General features: G+C 43.2%; 2 protein-coding genes across 2 annotated transcripts in view; both read right to left on the bottom strand.

The window, feature by feature from the left end:
- The window catches only part of LOC306936104 (voltage-dependent T-type calcium channel subunit alpha-1I-like), a 363333-nt gene that overhangs the window by 291137 nt on the left and 56995 nt on the right, over positions 1-15201 (bottom strand). The gene's annotated exons all lie outside the window — the stretch shown is intronic.
- The window catches only part of lgals2a (lectin, galactoside-binding, soluble, 2a), a 77549-nt gene continuing 66632 nt past the window's right edge, over positions 4285-15201 (bottom strand). The window contains exon 5 of the transcript XR_013791463.1: positions 4285-4294. The gene's annotated coding sequence lies outside the window, so the exon portion shown is untranslated. The remainder of the gene's footprint in view (positions 4295-15201) is intronic.

Genomic DNA, 15201 nt, shown 5'->3' with positions numbered 1-15201 from the left:
ATGTGTAGGGTCCATCTTTGAGTGCCCAGCGTTGTCTGTTTGTGTGAACATAAACACGATGATTTGATTGGCTGCACAAAGTACATATTGAGGATAAAAGTGAGGGCAGAAAAGTGAAGACGCCAAAAGTGATTGGCCGGAATTACATTTGTGATGATTTGATGAGCACGGAATGTGATGTATGGTGATAAGGGCGCCCCTCACTTCACACAAGTGTGATTAATATTTGGTTAGGCCTACATTTGTCCACTCAACCCGTTGTTGGGTAGCACACCGTTCTGGTTGCACTGACTCAGGCAATATTTCCCCAAGGGCAAGGCCAAGAAGAGATTGCCTCTTGAATGGACGGTAGAAATGTGGTCTCATGCAAGAGAAGGTATAGGACATAAAAGCAGCTTTTACACACATAATAGGGTATATGCACACAGAAAAAGTAAGTCTTCACAGGTGTTACTGATGACTAATTAAGGCTCTGTTCCATCATGGTCAAACAGAGTCAGGGTGCTATTGTGCATGTTGGCTCACTGGAAACACTGTGCACTGCTACACCAGTGGGTCTCAAGTGTCCTTGAGTGGGTTCTAAATGGCCCCGTACGGGTGTTTAACTCTGAGAGTGTACAAATGGAACCAAATGGACCCTTACATTTGCACACTCTATGGCGGTCATTGAAATTAAAAAGTTTGAGAACCACTGCACTGCACTGCACTGTACTGTACTGTACTGTACTGTACTGTACTGTACTGTACTGTACTGTACTGTACTGCACTGCACTGCACTGCAATGCACTGTACTGTACTGTACTGTACTGTACTGTACTGTACTGAACAGAGCCTTAATTAGTATCATCCGTCACACCGAAGTAGAAAGAGTTATTTCCAAAATGGCGTATATGTGCATAGAGCCTATTGTCCAGTGTAGGGTAAGGTGGCCCAGTGGAGGGTACAATTCTCCTACAAAAAAAATCTAAAAAACAAACAAAGCCCCATGTCCATGACCAGGACCTAACTATATAGGGTGCATATATCTTTAGTCTGACGTACAGTCCGACACGCAATAGTCCGACACCCTACCCCAAACCCTAACCTAACCCTAAACGCACACAGAAGCCACGGGTGAGTCTTAACCGGCCACGCATGTGTCTTAACTGGCAACGCATATCGGAGCCACGGGTGCGTCTTAACCGGCCACGTATGTATGTCGGACCAACGTATGCGGTGTCTTGTGGCGGAGGGAAGATTATGCCCAAATATGGAGAGGGGGGAAGGGAGCCTAATTTACCCATGCAATGTTTACCAAAAATGTGATAATCAATACAATGCGTTGGCAGCGCAACAACGATGTCTTGGCAACGCTTGTATATTTTGCTGTAAAAGTATAGGCAAAACGTTCTATTTCTTCACCGAAGGGGTTCCCATTATGATTTTGCTGTAACAAATATGGCTTGGTTATGCTACAAACCATAAAGAAACAAAAAATTACACTACATGCAGTCTATAGAGCGTCGCTGGACCAGGAAATGATTCTCCGTTCATTTTCCTCATAGACAAATCATGACAACAAACACAATTTTTTGGGCCGAACAAATAATTAGAAAGAAGAAAAAAACGGCAGGTTACAACACTTTTTTTGTTGTTTTTCTTCTTTGTAATTATTTGTTTGGTCCAAAATATTGTTTGTGTTGTCATGAGTTGTCACGACTCGAGTTGGCTTTGTCCGCGGCGTAACCGTCTTTAAATAAATACTTTAAGAAATGTCTATGGGAAAAATGCATTGGGATTCATTTCCTGGTCCAGGGTAGGGGGGCGGGACTGCGACGCTCTATACTATAGTCATTTAAGTTTGTATGTGTGTGTCACACAAAATCTTATATATATAAGATTTATATATATATATATATATGCCCATGGAGATCTGTGTTAGTCCTTGTCCCTTTTGTGCCCATACATTATATGGAGCTGTTTGTTTGTTTGTTGATACCATGACGACACATTGAGGTTAGACAACACAATCCATATTTGGGCATAACTGCATTGGGGACTCCTTATATGGATATTGGTTATTATGGCTGAGTAATAGTGAGGACCGTCGGTCAGTCCTCCCAATTTTAATAAAGGATTGTAAGCATTGTATATATTGTATTGTATATATTGTATTGTATATATTGTACCGACCAGCGGTCCAAATAACAGCCACCGTCCTATATTAATAATGCATTAAACCAGTAAAAAAAACACCATGACACCACTGCACACACACACACACACACTGGAAGCCACCGCCCACTCCACAAAGTGTGATCTGGAGGAGGAATTGTCGCATCACGATTTCTGAGACAGTTTATTTACAGTTGTGACGGCACAAAGACAACTCCCTGACACTTCGCTTTTCGTTTCACACTAAACCCAAGCGACGAGGCAGCCAATCAGAAGTACTCGGCAGTATGGTTGCCAGTGTTGCCAACTGTCGTGACAGAAATAAGCTAACCAGCCTCCAAAAACCAAACCAGGCAAGCAACTGTGAGGTCAAAAGCAAGCCAAGTTAGGCTGAAAATATGCGGACTTGGCAAGCCACTCATCAGCAAGACTTACGGTGTCAGTCTCTGGGTCGCAAGTTTCACATGTATTCATTAACCAGCGCTTTGCAAGCTGCTGGTAAAAAAAGATATATATATTGTTTTGAGGGGCGCTAGCTAGCAGGATCCAGAGGCATAGTGTAAGACAGAGTTACGACATTGAGGGGGGCAGAAAACAGCCCGGTCACGTGGTTTGTGTAACTCGTTTGTCACTGTAGAGCCGATAGACTCCAATGCATTCCGTAAACTTCCGGTTCAGGCCTTTGTCACTATTCGCCAATAGAAGTCTACTGTATGTAGAAGAGCCGCCATTGGACTGGCCCCATGAAGTGAACATAGTTGTCGTAACTCTGTCTTACTGTATGGCTCTAGCAGGACCCCACTCGTGCCGCCATGTGGGCAGCCAAGTCTATGGACATTTGCTTTAAGCAGTGATGTCGTGTGGCAGCCACCGTGGGCGCCCTTCACACAACGTCTGGCTTTCAGAAATTACGTTTCAGAAATTACGTCATATGGTAGCCAAGTCTATGGACTTTTAATGACGTAAAAAACAGCACCCCACGCGACGTCAATGTTTTAATGTTTGCTTAAAGGAGCACTTTAAACAAACAAAGCAATTAAATGGCAGTCTAGTCTATGGACTCTGTAATGTTTGTTTAGAGACAGAGTACGATGTTTTTTAAAGAAGTGAGGCACCCCTCACTTCACACTAGTGCATCCCAAAATCCCTGCTTATATCAATTAATTAATGTCCTCAGTGTCTCCACTACTGATTGATAAGCAGGGAGTTTTTGGTTGTGTCTCGAGGTGACCTCCTGTTTTCTACCCTGGACAGGTTTCCCTGCGGTGTGGAGGAGCTGCCGGTGTCTCATCAGATTAGCCACCACGTTGAAACTCTTGTGACACTCGTTACACTGGTATGGTTTCTCTCCCGTGTGAACGCGCTGGTGCGTTCTCAGGTGACCGATCTGACTGAAGTTCTTGTCACACTGTTTGCAGCGGAAGGGCTTTTCTCCGGTGTGAACGCGCCTGTGCGCTTTCAGGTGGCCCAGCTGCGTGAATCTCTTGTCGCACAGTATACATTGGAAGGGTTTTTCTCCCGTGTGAATGCGCTGGTGCGTCTTCAGATAAGACCCCATCCTGAAAGCCTTGTCGCAATGTGGACAGTGGAAAGGTTTTTCCGCGATGTGAATGCGCTCGTGCGTCTTCAGGTTACTCGACACAGTGAAATACTTGTCGCAACGTTGGCAGTGGAAAGGTTTTACCCCGTTGTGTATGCGCTGGTGTGCCTTCAGACTACCTCGCTGATTGAAACGCTTGTCACACTGTTTGCAGTGGTATGGTTTTTCTCCGGTGTGGATACGCCTGTGTGCCTTCAGGTTGCATAACACACGGAACGTCTTGTCACAGTGTTCGCAACGGAAAGGTCTTTCCCCGTCGTGGAGGTGTTGCGGATGTGTCTTCAGACCACCTAACTGACTGAGATGTTTTTCTCCATCGTGGAGACGCTTGTGCGTCCTGAAATGTACCAACCCACTGAACCTCTTGTCGCACTGTTTACAATGAAAAGGTGCTTTTCCGCTGTGGAGACGCAGGTGTCTCTTTACACTGGCTAACCGACTGAAACTCTTTTCACAGAGTTTGCAGTGGTACGGCGCGTCATTGTGTAGACACTGGTGCGTCTCCAGATTGAGCGACACGCTGAACCTTTTGTCGCATAGCTGACAGCGGAAAGGTTTGCCCGTGTCGTGAAGCAGCAGGTGTATCTTCAGAACATCTAACAGACTGAAACTGGCGCCACACTGTTTGCAGGGGAAAGGTGTTTCACCAGTGGGGCTACACTGGTGCGTATTCAGGTGATCTAACTGACTGAAACTCTTGTCACACCGTTTACAGATGTGAGGTTTCTCTGCTGTCGTGCAGTTTGTCTGATTTACTTCTTCTGACTGAGTTAAAGTCTTGGTAGGTGTCTGTTGATGACTGGAACTCAGTTTGTTCATGTCTCTGTGTTTATGGCTGGTTACAGTGTTGTTGATTTGCAGACGAACTGCAATGGGGATCAGTTGATTCTTCAACATTTTGGCTAGAGATGTTATCCTCTATCTTTTGTCTTTCTCACCTGGATCCTTCTCTCCTATGTTTCTCTTTACCCCTCAATATCTCTATCCTCTTATGTCTTCTATCTTTTCTATCTTCTATCTTCTCTGTTTATAGCGTCCCTTTCCCAATCATCTCGCTCTGTACTTCCTGTCTGCCCTCTCCCAAATAGGTGTGAAGGCAACATCAGATGTTATATAAGCCACAGCTCTGCTCTGATGTCATTCACCACACAGACCGTTGCCGTGCATGTATGCCTATTGCCTTCCAATGCCGATTTGCGCAGGAACCGTTGCAATTCACCCATGAGCGTCCTGAATTTGGCATTGCACGCTTGGACTTGGATGTTCTCATCTGCACTCTAAAATGCCACCGGATGTTGTGAATTAGAGCCAGGGGGAGAGGTGGTGGAGTTAGTTGCTTTAGCAGACATTTTGAGGGTCCAATGGAGTTAAGAGGTGTTGTCCAAAGCACTTTTTACTATTTTCAATTGGTTCAATATTTTCGAAACAACACACAGACGTAAAGGGTGTTCAATAGCACAGATTAATGCCAAAAAACCTCAAAAATTGAGTTATGACGTTTCCTCCCGACAGCAACGAACACGGGCAACTGGCGGCCCTGGGGGCCACATGCGGCCCCCACCTTCACTTAATGCGATATAGTATTGATTTACAATTCCAAACATGCAAGCATGACCTGTGTCTATATTAGTAGCTTAGTATTAAAATGTTATTGTATGTTTTATGTCCAATGTTGTTGCGAGCATAGGTCACATTTACTATGAAAACCTTCATTCATTCAGATCTGGTGTGTCTCCTCACCAAGCCATCCCTCCCTTACTGCACTTCTTTCTCTTTTCCTCCATCTTTCTTTGCTCCATTTTTCTAGACTTCCCTCACCTGTTCCCGGCTATGGCGGATGTATCCACCACACCCGTCCTTGCAATTTACAGCCCACGTGTCATTATACAGTATACGAGAATACTGTCACATTAATCATGATAAAGTAATACATTTTGCAATCATTGATTCATAAAACTGTTAATTATATTACCCCGTAACCGCTGGGAGTTCTCATTTTAAGTATGGCTTGATTTCGTGCCAGGATAAAGTGATTAGTGACGCCGGGCACAAAGCTTGTTTTGCAGGTCACACAGTACAATGAATTCCATCAAGAGCTTGGCCATACAATCATCTCGTTTCCTGGGGACTGCTGAACAAACAAGAACTCCATGTGCTTCCAAAATGAATGTTCCAAAACCAAACAAAAAGCCAATGAAACTGAGGTGATGATTTGTGACATGTATACAGTATCACAGTAGACAGAGAGAGACCGTTATAGTGTAGGTAGACAACTGAAGGCATGATGGCATTGCAGCACTGTTTGATCATCCTAGACTGTTAATCCACCCTGTTGTGGTAGTCTAAAATAAATGTAAACTCACTATTACAGTTGGCATAACATGCCTTTGGTATGTCAATGGCACTATAGACCAGGGGTTCTTAACCCGTGGGTCGCGACCCCTCGGGGGGTCGCCAAATCAACTGAATGGCTGTAATATGGAAATTAAGAGTTTACATACATACAGTACACATAGTACATGCATAAACTTTCCTTAATGATTATATCTGGTTTCAGTATTCAATTATGATATATTTTCTCTATTATAAGGTTATTTTTGCAGTCAGTTTGTATTGGCGGTGGGGATGGGGGGCGGGGCGGGGGTCACGAGACATGGCCAAAGCATTTCCGGGGGTCCCCAGCCAAAAAGGTTGAGAACCCCTGCTATAGACCACCGAAGTCTGACAAAATGTACACATCCTACCAGGGTTGCGTCCCCCCCCCCCCCATTCTGAATTCCCATAGAATTGTCTTATATCGCGTCAAATGAGAACTGTGTTCCATAAATAAAGAAATGAACCTGGTGGTTTTACTCGAATCAACTGACTGTGAGAAATCGCTAATGTATACTGCCACTGAATTAGTACAATTCTCGCTAGAAACAGACTGTATCATGACTGACTGACTATCGTAACCGATGCAGAACCACTCCCCCGACAATATCGCAGGTGAGCGAGTCACATCAGGACTTCTGTGCTCTATAAGAGTAATTTTAGCCGTAACTGAATTAGCAACACTAGCACTCCACTTGGGGGATCATCCAGCTCGTTGATAATCCTGGACAAAACATCCCCATCTCTCCCGGCAGACAAGTGCTACATTACCTAGTCAATGAGCTAAAACACATCAATCTGACTGGTAATCCTAGTGAATCTGTTGTTGCTGCAGTTTCCCCCTCCAAATTCGTCCATGAGGAAATCGGCACATCCAGGGAGACAATGAAGGGAAAACTGTGAGTGAGAGGCCGCTTGTGTGGGAGTGAGAGACAGGGAGAGAACGTACTGTATGAAGTGTGAATGGTGTGGGCAGTGTGGTTGTGACCACGGGAAGGGGTGGGGGTGGATAGCCTCATACTGTATGTCCATAACTGTTACTTTTCAGGATTCAAATTAAAAAATGTTTGTGTGACTCTGTAGGACAAAACACGGCATTCATTTAGAAAAAAACAAACATACAATGATAAAACTGGGAGATCATTCCTGACAGCGACAATATAAAAAAATGTGTCTGCTGATTCAAGCTAAATATGTCAATGTACTGTATGCTTATGCATTGCTATTGTATCCCATTCCCTATGGGGGTTTTGCTTAACATTTGACTTTGACGTGAGTGTTTTTAATTGAAATAGTGTCATTTTCCATGTGCCCTCATCCATCTCCATTATGCCTAATGGTGTGTGTGTGTGTGTGTGTGTGTGTGTGTGTGTGTGTGTGTGTGTGTGTGTGTGTGTGTGTGTGTGTGTGTGTGTGTGTGTGTGTGTGTGTGTGTGTGTGTCAGTCATTACTAGTAACTAGTGTGCAGTAGGGCCTCTCACATTCACTGGACCCCGTTGAAATTGTCTTAATTGTAATTAAGATAATTGTTATTATATGTATGCAAGAGAGAAAGAGAGAAAGAGAGAAAGAGACAGACAGACAGACAGACAGACAGACAGAAAGAAAGACAGACAGACAGACAGACAGACAGACAGACAGACAGACAGACAGACAGACAGACAGACAGACAGACAGACAGACAGACAGACACCATGTCAGCCCCATGGACAGAGACACAGTAGGCTGGGCTAATTAACTCCTGATAATCTGTTAATAAATATATGCATACATGTCCATAATACAATGTTTCTTCTCTGCCAGACTATCAAATAGGCTAGATAGATATATGATATAACTTAATGTGTGGTATGAGAGAGAGTAACCTTCACACAAGCGCGCACGAGAGAGAGAGAGGAGAGAGAGAGAGAGAGAGAGAGAGAGAGAGAGAGAGAGAGAGAGAGAGAGAGAGAGAGACAGAGAGAGAGAGAGAGAGAAGATTCCATAGGACTCCATGTAGAGAATGGGATCAAAGGCAGAGCCTTATCATAGTAGAGGGACAAGATGTTCTTCAAGTGAGAGACGGGAGGAAACACTGAAAGCAATAAAGCGGGACAGACAGACATCCCACTGAAGAGAGGAATATTGATTTGAGGAATTAATAATACACCACAGTATTCCATGCCTGGCTGCGTTTCTGTCAAATCCACTTTTTCTCCCGTTGCGGATTATAAAACCTACAGTTTTATCCTTACTTAGCCAAAGGCAGAGAACTTAACCCAGAGCTTCTGTAGTCCCTGTTGACACCGTACTGGGTAAACTAATACTAAATGCCCATTAGATTTTTAACTCCTTTTGAGCGGGGCCTACCGCTCCGACGTGTGGCTCCCACCCCTATTATGAAAAACACAGCATCTAATGAAAAGTACCTCCCTGATGCATAATGCATATAGACGGATAAAGCTGCACAATTTATGGTTACACTTACAGCTTCTTTTTCTCAAAGAAATGTTACATTGTGATTGCATGCACACAATAGGCACGCCGCGCACACGCACGCGCACACACACACACACACACACACACACACACACACACACACACACACACACACACACACACACACACACACACACACACACACACACACACACACACACACACACACACACACACACACACACACACACACACACACAGCCAATTCTGCCTTTTTCCTCAAGGGTTAATAAGGCGAGATAAAATAATCAGTATAGTTTATGGACCCGATTCACTAAGCTGTTTACACTAATAATTTCGGTGTAAAAGAATATTCGCACGTTAGTAGTCTGATTCACTAATCTTCTTTTGTCAGTGAATTTTGCGGAGGGCCGCACTTTCTCAATTTTGCTCGGATGCAGACTTACATGGGACCAAACTGTATGTCATTATAATGCCATCTTCTACTACTAACGTGGGAAGTTTGGAAAATTCCTTTACATCCAAAATATGGGTGTAAACAGCTTAGTGAATCTGGCCCATTGAGAGTACAGTTAAACTGCACTGGTCTACTGCAGCCAAATCCGGTAATACACCCTTGTACGGAGATGTATAGAGTGGCTGCGTGTCGCTCAGTGTACTGAGTGTAGTGATATTCCCCCCCCCCCCCCTCTCCTCACAGGCTCACACACAGGCAGCGGGCACCGCGTTTCAACTAAACTAAATATGCCAGACTTTGATTTTCTTTGATGTATTTTTTATCTATAAAGCCAAAACTCATTTGAAAGAATATATTCAGAGTATATGACAGCCTTTTAGAATGTTTATAATATTAGAACGTTACACAGCTGTGCTACCAAACTAATTACATCATGTCAGTCTGTTTGCACAAATCTGGCTCAAATCAATTAAGCAGCAGGAACTGCCTATAAGCTCCCCTATTCTCAATATTAAATCAAAAAGACAAAAGACTTTGCCTGATATGTATGTTTATCAAAACTTTAATTTTGCACTAAAAAACATGCTCGACAGGAACTGTAACCAAATAATGGCCCGGTGCAGACCGGTGCAAAAATCGGCCTACTGCAAATTGCAGCCTAGTTCCTTATAAACGCCCGGGGTCCAAATCGATTTTGCATATTAACAGCCCGGTCTACTATTTGGAAAAATACGGTATACATCGGCATCGGTATCGGCTATCGGCTAGATAATTTTATTTAACATCGGTATCGGTATCGGCCAAGAATTTCCACATCGGTGCACCCTTAGTTAAAAAAAAGGGGGAAAAAATGATGTGTTCATAAGCAACACTACTCAGCTGATGCTGCTATGCCAATTAGAGCTCCACCTCACACTACTAAGCTCCCCGTTAGCACATTAGCACATCATACTGGAGATCACGGCAGCAATATTGACATGAAATTATAGGGTACAACACAGGTGTTACTACTGATACTAATTATATATAGGTTCCATTCCATTCAAGTGTATCAGAGCCTGCACAATAGCAGTACCTTGACTCTGTTTGACCTGAACGGAATGGAACTTTAATTTGTATAATTGGCAACAACTGTGTTTACCCTATACCTAGTATTTAAGATTTCACAAAAGGCCACACCTTTACTAGAGGTTTTGCCTTGTTCTTCAGTTCACGAAATGACAGCATGTAACATTCATTATTTCCATTATTTGCCTTGCTTCCTGAGCGTGTTGCATTATTTTAGTGTTTAAAATGTGAGTATTTCTGAGCTGACCGTGAAGGCCCACACATATTCTAGCACACTGGGGTCTAATTGACCAGATGCCCAGCATTGCGTGCCATTGGACTGCAAACAGAGGAGCAGACATTATTTTTGCATATAACTGTGGTGGTAATGAACCCCGTCTGAAGAAAGCAAAGGGATGAAAGAGACGGCTTGAAAAGTAAAGACAGCTAGTAAGTCAGAAGACGACAGCAAGGCAGGGTTTTCGGAAAGTGAGACATGGGCGTAAGAAAAAAAGAAGGAATGAGGCCGAGGGAGTATAAGGAAAGTAATGAAACAGAAACGAATGGTTGAATACAAGAGCAAAGACCATGGGTAATGAGAGCAGGGATGATATGAGAGAGAGAGAGAGAGAGAGAGAGAGAGAGAGAGAGAGAGAGAGAGAGACACACACACACACACATTGAAGCGTTATTTATGCTTCATCGTATGACTAGATGTGTCGCACGCTGAAAGTGGCACATGTATGAGTTCACAACAAAGTTGTGAGCTTGTACGTCGGCTATTTCACCGTCATACGAGCCGGTATGCAACGTCTAAATGGGCCGGTAAGAAAGGCAGGGAGAGAAGGAAGACATTGTGATAGTGGAGATGGTGGCAGGCAGCTAGCTATCCACTGACAGGCAGCAGAGCTCCCTGGGGATGGGATAAATGCATTAGGGCCTGTCTGCTGGGAACCAGTGAAGACGTGAAGTCATTAGCTGTACTTCAACTACAGTACAGAGAACACTCGACAATTAGGGCACACACACAGCCTCGTGGGCACGCACGCGCGCACACACACACACACACACACACACACACACACACACACACACACACACACACACACACACACACACACACACACACACACACACACACACACACACACACACACACACACACACACACACACACACACACACGCTTTCCTGCCGTCACCTATTGTAGGCTACTCTAAGACGAAGTGCAGGATGGCTATACAGGGCATCGACCCTTACATTTGCCATCTTATTGTTGTAAATGCATGCTGGAGGCTGAACTTTCGAACTTGAAAAGCTCGAAAAGTTGGATTCATTCTGATGGCCTGACTCAGAATGAAATAAATAAATAAAAACAAAGCCTCAAAAATCCCACCATCGCTTTTTCAAAGTCGTCAATCTTTTTCTTTTCTTTTTTTCTGTAGCATTCATGTTGTTATGAACTGCAGTGTTAAGCTGCCTGTGCTTTAAAGGGAGGAAATTGAAGGCTAAAGAAGGATTCCGTTGAGTCCTGGATTGTGCCAAAGCCAATTCAACCCAATATTAGGATTATTGGTGGTCCTGTATTTTCTGTGTGGACTGAAATGCAGCATCAATACAAGCTCTGTGCCCCCTACTAGCTTCACTCAACACCTCCTCCCAGCAACCTCTCATCAACATTGTACAGCAGCACTTCTCAAACCGTATTTCGTGCCAAGGACCCCCAAATTGATATATATTTGGCCGTGGACTCCCGTCTGAAAATATGTTCTGTGCCCTCCAGAAGCAAAGATTTGAGCTAAGACTTGCACAAAGTTTCAAGATTTGTGACTTGCACAAAGTTTCCAGATTTATAGCCAAAGTATAAAACATGGTAAAAATGATTAACTAATTAAACGATTAACTAATTTCGCTGGGGAACCCCTGCTACCCCCCAAAGGATCCGTGGGGGTCCCCAGACCCCACCTTGAGAACCAATGTTCAGCACGATTCACAAATGAGAATAACGGGTAGTGATTTAACGTGCCTATAGTTCATTTTCAACGAGACCTGCGTTTTTGTTCTGTATACACACAGAGAAGTGGAGGGGCAACAACGCAAGTGTATTTACATGGGCGCTGTCCCATGAAATTGTTGTGCGCGTGATCGTTTCGTGCACACGCCCGCGACTCACCAGACCTGGATTCTGTTTAGCTTTTTTTTTACACTTGCGTTGTCGCGCCCCTGTTGAGCAGAGCTGGAGCAGACCTGTCGTTGATCCAGGCGACAACGTCTGCATTCATCGCTGCCCGTTTAAAAGTAGCTTAAGAAGGAATAAGCAAATGACACACAGTTAAATGCCCACCCCATCAGCTGCAGAAATACTAACAAGAGAATAACACCACAACATGTAGTGCAAACAGCTTCAGACTGGCAGTACACATATTAAATGAACACCACAAACACTTTTCGACAAGGCCACATCGTTCCATGTAGACAAAGGAGGATTAAAGATTGGTTTGTTTTCAAACAGGACTGGAAGTTAACTGAACAACAAACAGAGAAGTGGAGTGACTTTCTCCAGTGACCTGCAATAACACACTGCCAACGGAACTTTATGCAGCTGTAATACATCAACAAGGCTTATTTGGTTACATAAAGCAACTACTTATTTTGTTTGTACTGTATGTAAAGTGCGTAATAGTATTTCAAAAGGTGATACGCTGACTAGAGGCTTCTCTGTCTTGGCTGCAGAATGCGGTACCCTTTACAATGTTCTGGTCAGTGGATGTGTTGGCCTTTAGCCCAGAATTCAAACCGCGAGGTATTGATTCCTGTCAACTGTTATCAGACACAAGCTGCTGGTGATGGGAGCTATGTGTGAACTGTATTGACACATACAGTCTAGGTGTTAGACCAGTCAAAGGGACCCATTTCAAAGTGACACACAAGCACATGCAAAAACACACACACACACACACACACACACACACACACACACACACACACACACACACACACACACACACACACACACACACACACACACACACACACACACACACACACACACACACACACACACACACGCTTGCACTGTATGTCCTCACATACAGTTGTATGTTTCCAAGTTGAAACATGTTTGTACATTTTGAAACATTTTCAGAAATAGTGGAGATAGCAGATGTACAATCGCGACGCGTTGTGAGCTTGTAGATGGGCTATTTCCACTATTTTGTAACAGATTTCGATATAAAATATGAATTAATTATTGGTATCGGTTGTCATTTATTTGTGTATTTAAGTTTTTTGTCATATCTGGCCTAAAAGCCACACAATTAAATTGTTAATCGCAATTATTTGTATGACAATCGTCAAGTAAAATGTCATAATCCAGCCCTTCCCGCGTATCAAAATTATATACGGTATTAGTGCACATGCTTGCACACATAATCTAATGGGATTATGCCAATTCATCCGCAAACACCAGAGCTGAAGTACCCTTTGATGTTACCCGAAGGCACTTATATATGTATGTCTATATATGTATGTAACCGCCATTCTTTGGCATATGACACATCATAGAAGCAGTAGCACGTACGTATGTGTTACTTACTGGATTGATTTAAGATGACAAATTCTACACTACACTACACACACGCGAGGATGTGCAACGGTAACAAAAACAGACTCATAAACAACACAAATGCTTATTATATTTATATGGCTTGCTCATATAAATGCTGACACATTCAAAGCATTAACTGACATACAGTACGACACGCAAACCATTCTCGCATGTCCGTGAAAGACTTGAGTGTTAATTTCACCGCGAGTGTGTACAAATGTAAAATTACTTTTTTAAGTGGCTTTTGCCTTTATTTTATATTTTGTATGGAGGGACAGACAGTAGGCTGACAGGAAATGGGGAGAGAGATGGGGGGTGACATGCAGTAAAGGCCGTTGGGATCGGGAGTCGAACCCGTGGCACACTGCCAGACTGGATTACCAGCCAAGGTGCCTGGACCACTGAGCCATGGCCCAGGCTGTAAAATGACTTTTTAAAAGAGTCTTTAAGGAGGACACTGAGGGAGCTTGGCTGATTTCCAGTGGAAGTTTATTCCACAAACATGGAGCCCTTTTGGCATATTGCCTTCTGTTACGAGCCTTGTCCTCAAGCCTGAGAGCAATTAATACACACAGCTTGTCTGCAGATCTGAGATTACATGGAGGGGTATAAGGGTTGAGAAGGTCAGACATATTCAAGGCCATGTGATTTATAAACCAAACAATTCTGAGCACCATAGTTAGCCAGGGCACAGACGCAAGAATAGAGGAATTGTGCTAATTTATAGTTCTCGTAAGAACCCTGTTTATGATTGATTGATTTCTGGGGCACTGTCTGGTAAACAGATGCAGCCTATGTTCTATTCTAAAACACACTAGTAATTATGGCTGTCATAGTACAGGCAAACCAGAATTACAGGTTTTTCATTATAGCCTTGCTTTAAATTAACTCACATACTGACGGGTAACGCAAAGTCTGTACAATACATCTATTGATGAAGCACTATGTGCGTAAATGAGTAATGCACACGCACACACATTCAAATGCACGAATGCATAAATATGTTCACAGTGCACACACACAATGTACATGGCTGGGGTGTCCACAATGACAAGCAGATGCAATTATCAAAGCAGTGATTCACCTGCTGATCTTCAAAGGTCTCATCTCACCCCTTGTAGCTCATTTCTCTTTTCCTGACGCAATCACAGACTCTCAATTCAATGACACACACCCCCCCTCCTCTCTTTCTCCATTTCACGGTCTCTCCTGAATGAATTTTCTCCCGGCAGTCAGACAGATTTTTGCTTTCATAGTTGTCATGTTTATTCATATTTTTTTATTGAATTATTACGTTTTCACATTAAGATGAATCGTAAATGTATACAGATAAAGTAAGACAAACTAGAAAGGTATAAATTAAAAGCAAAATACAAGAAAACAGACAAGAAAAACAAAAACGCAAAAACAAAAAAAGGAGAGGGCGAGCGGCACACACACAATACAGTTAATTAGAAGGGGAAAATATATATATATATATATATATATATATATATATTTATATACACAACGATCCAAATGAAT

This window comes from Electrona antarctica (assembly GCF_951216825.1).
Source record: "Electrona antarctica genome assembly, chromosome: 14".
NCBI classification, from domain to species: domain Eukaryota; kingdom Metazoa; phylum Chordata; class Actinopteri; order Myctophiformes; family Myctophidae; genus Electrona; species Electrona antarctica.
The sequence above is the reverse complement of the archived record's forward strand: the minus strand, read 5'-3'. Positions and strand labels throughout refer to the sequence as shown.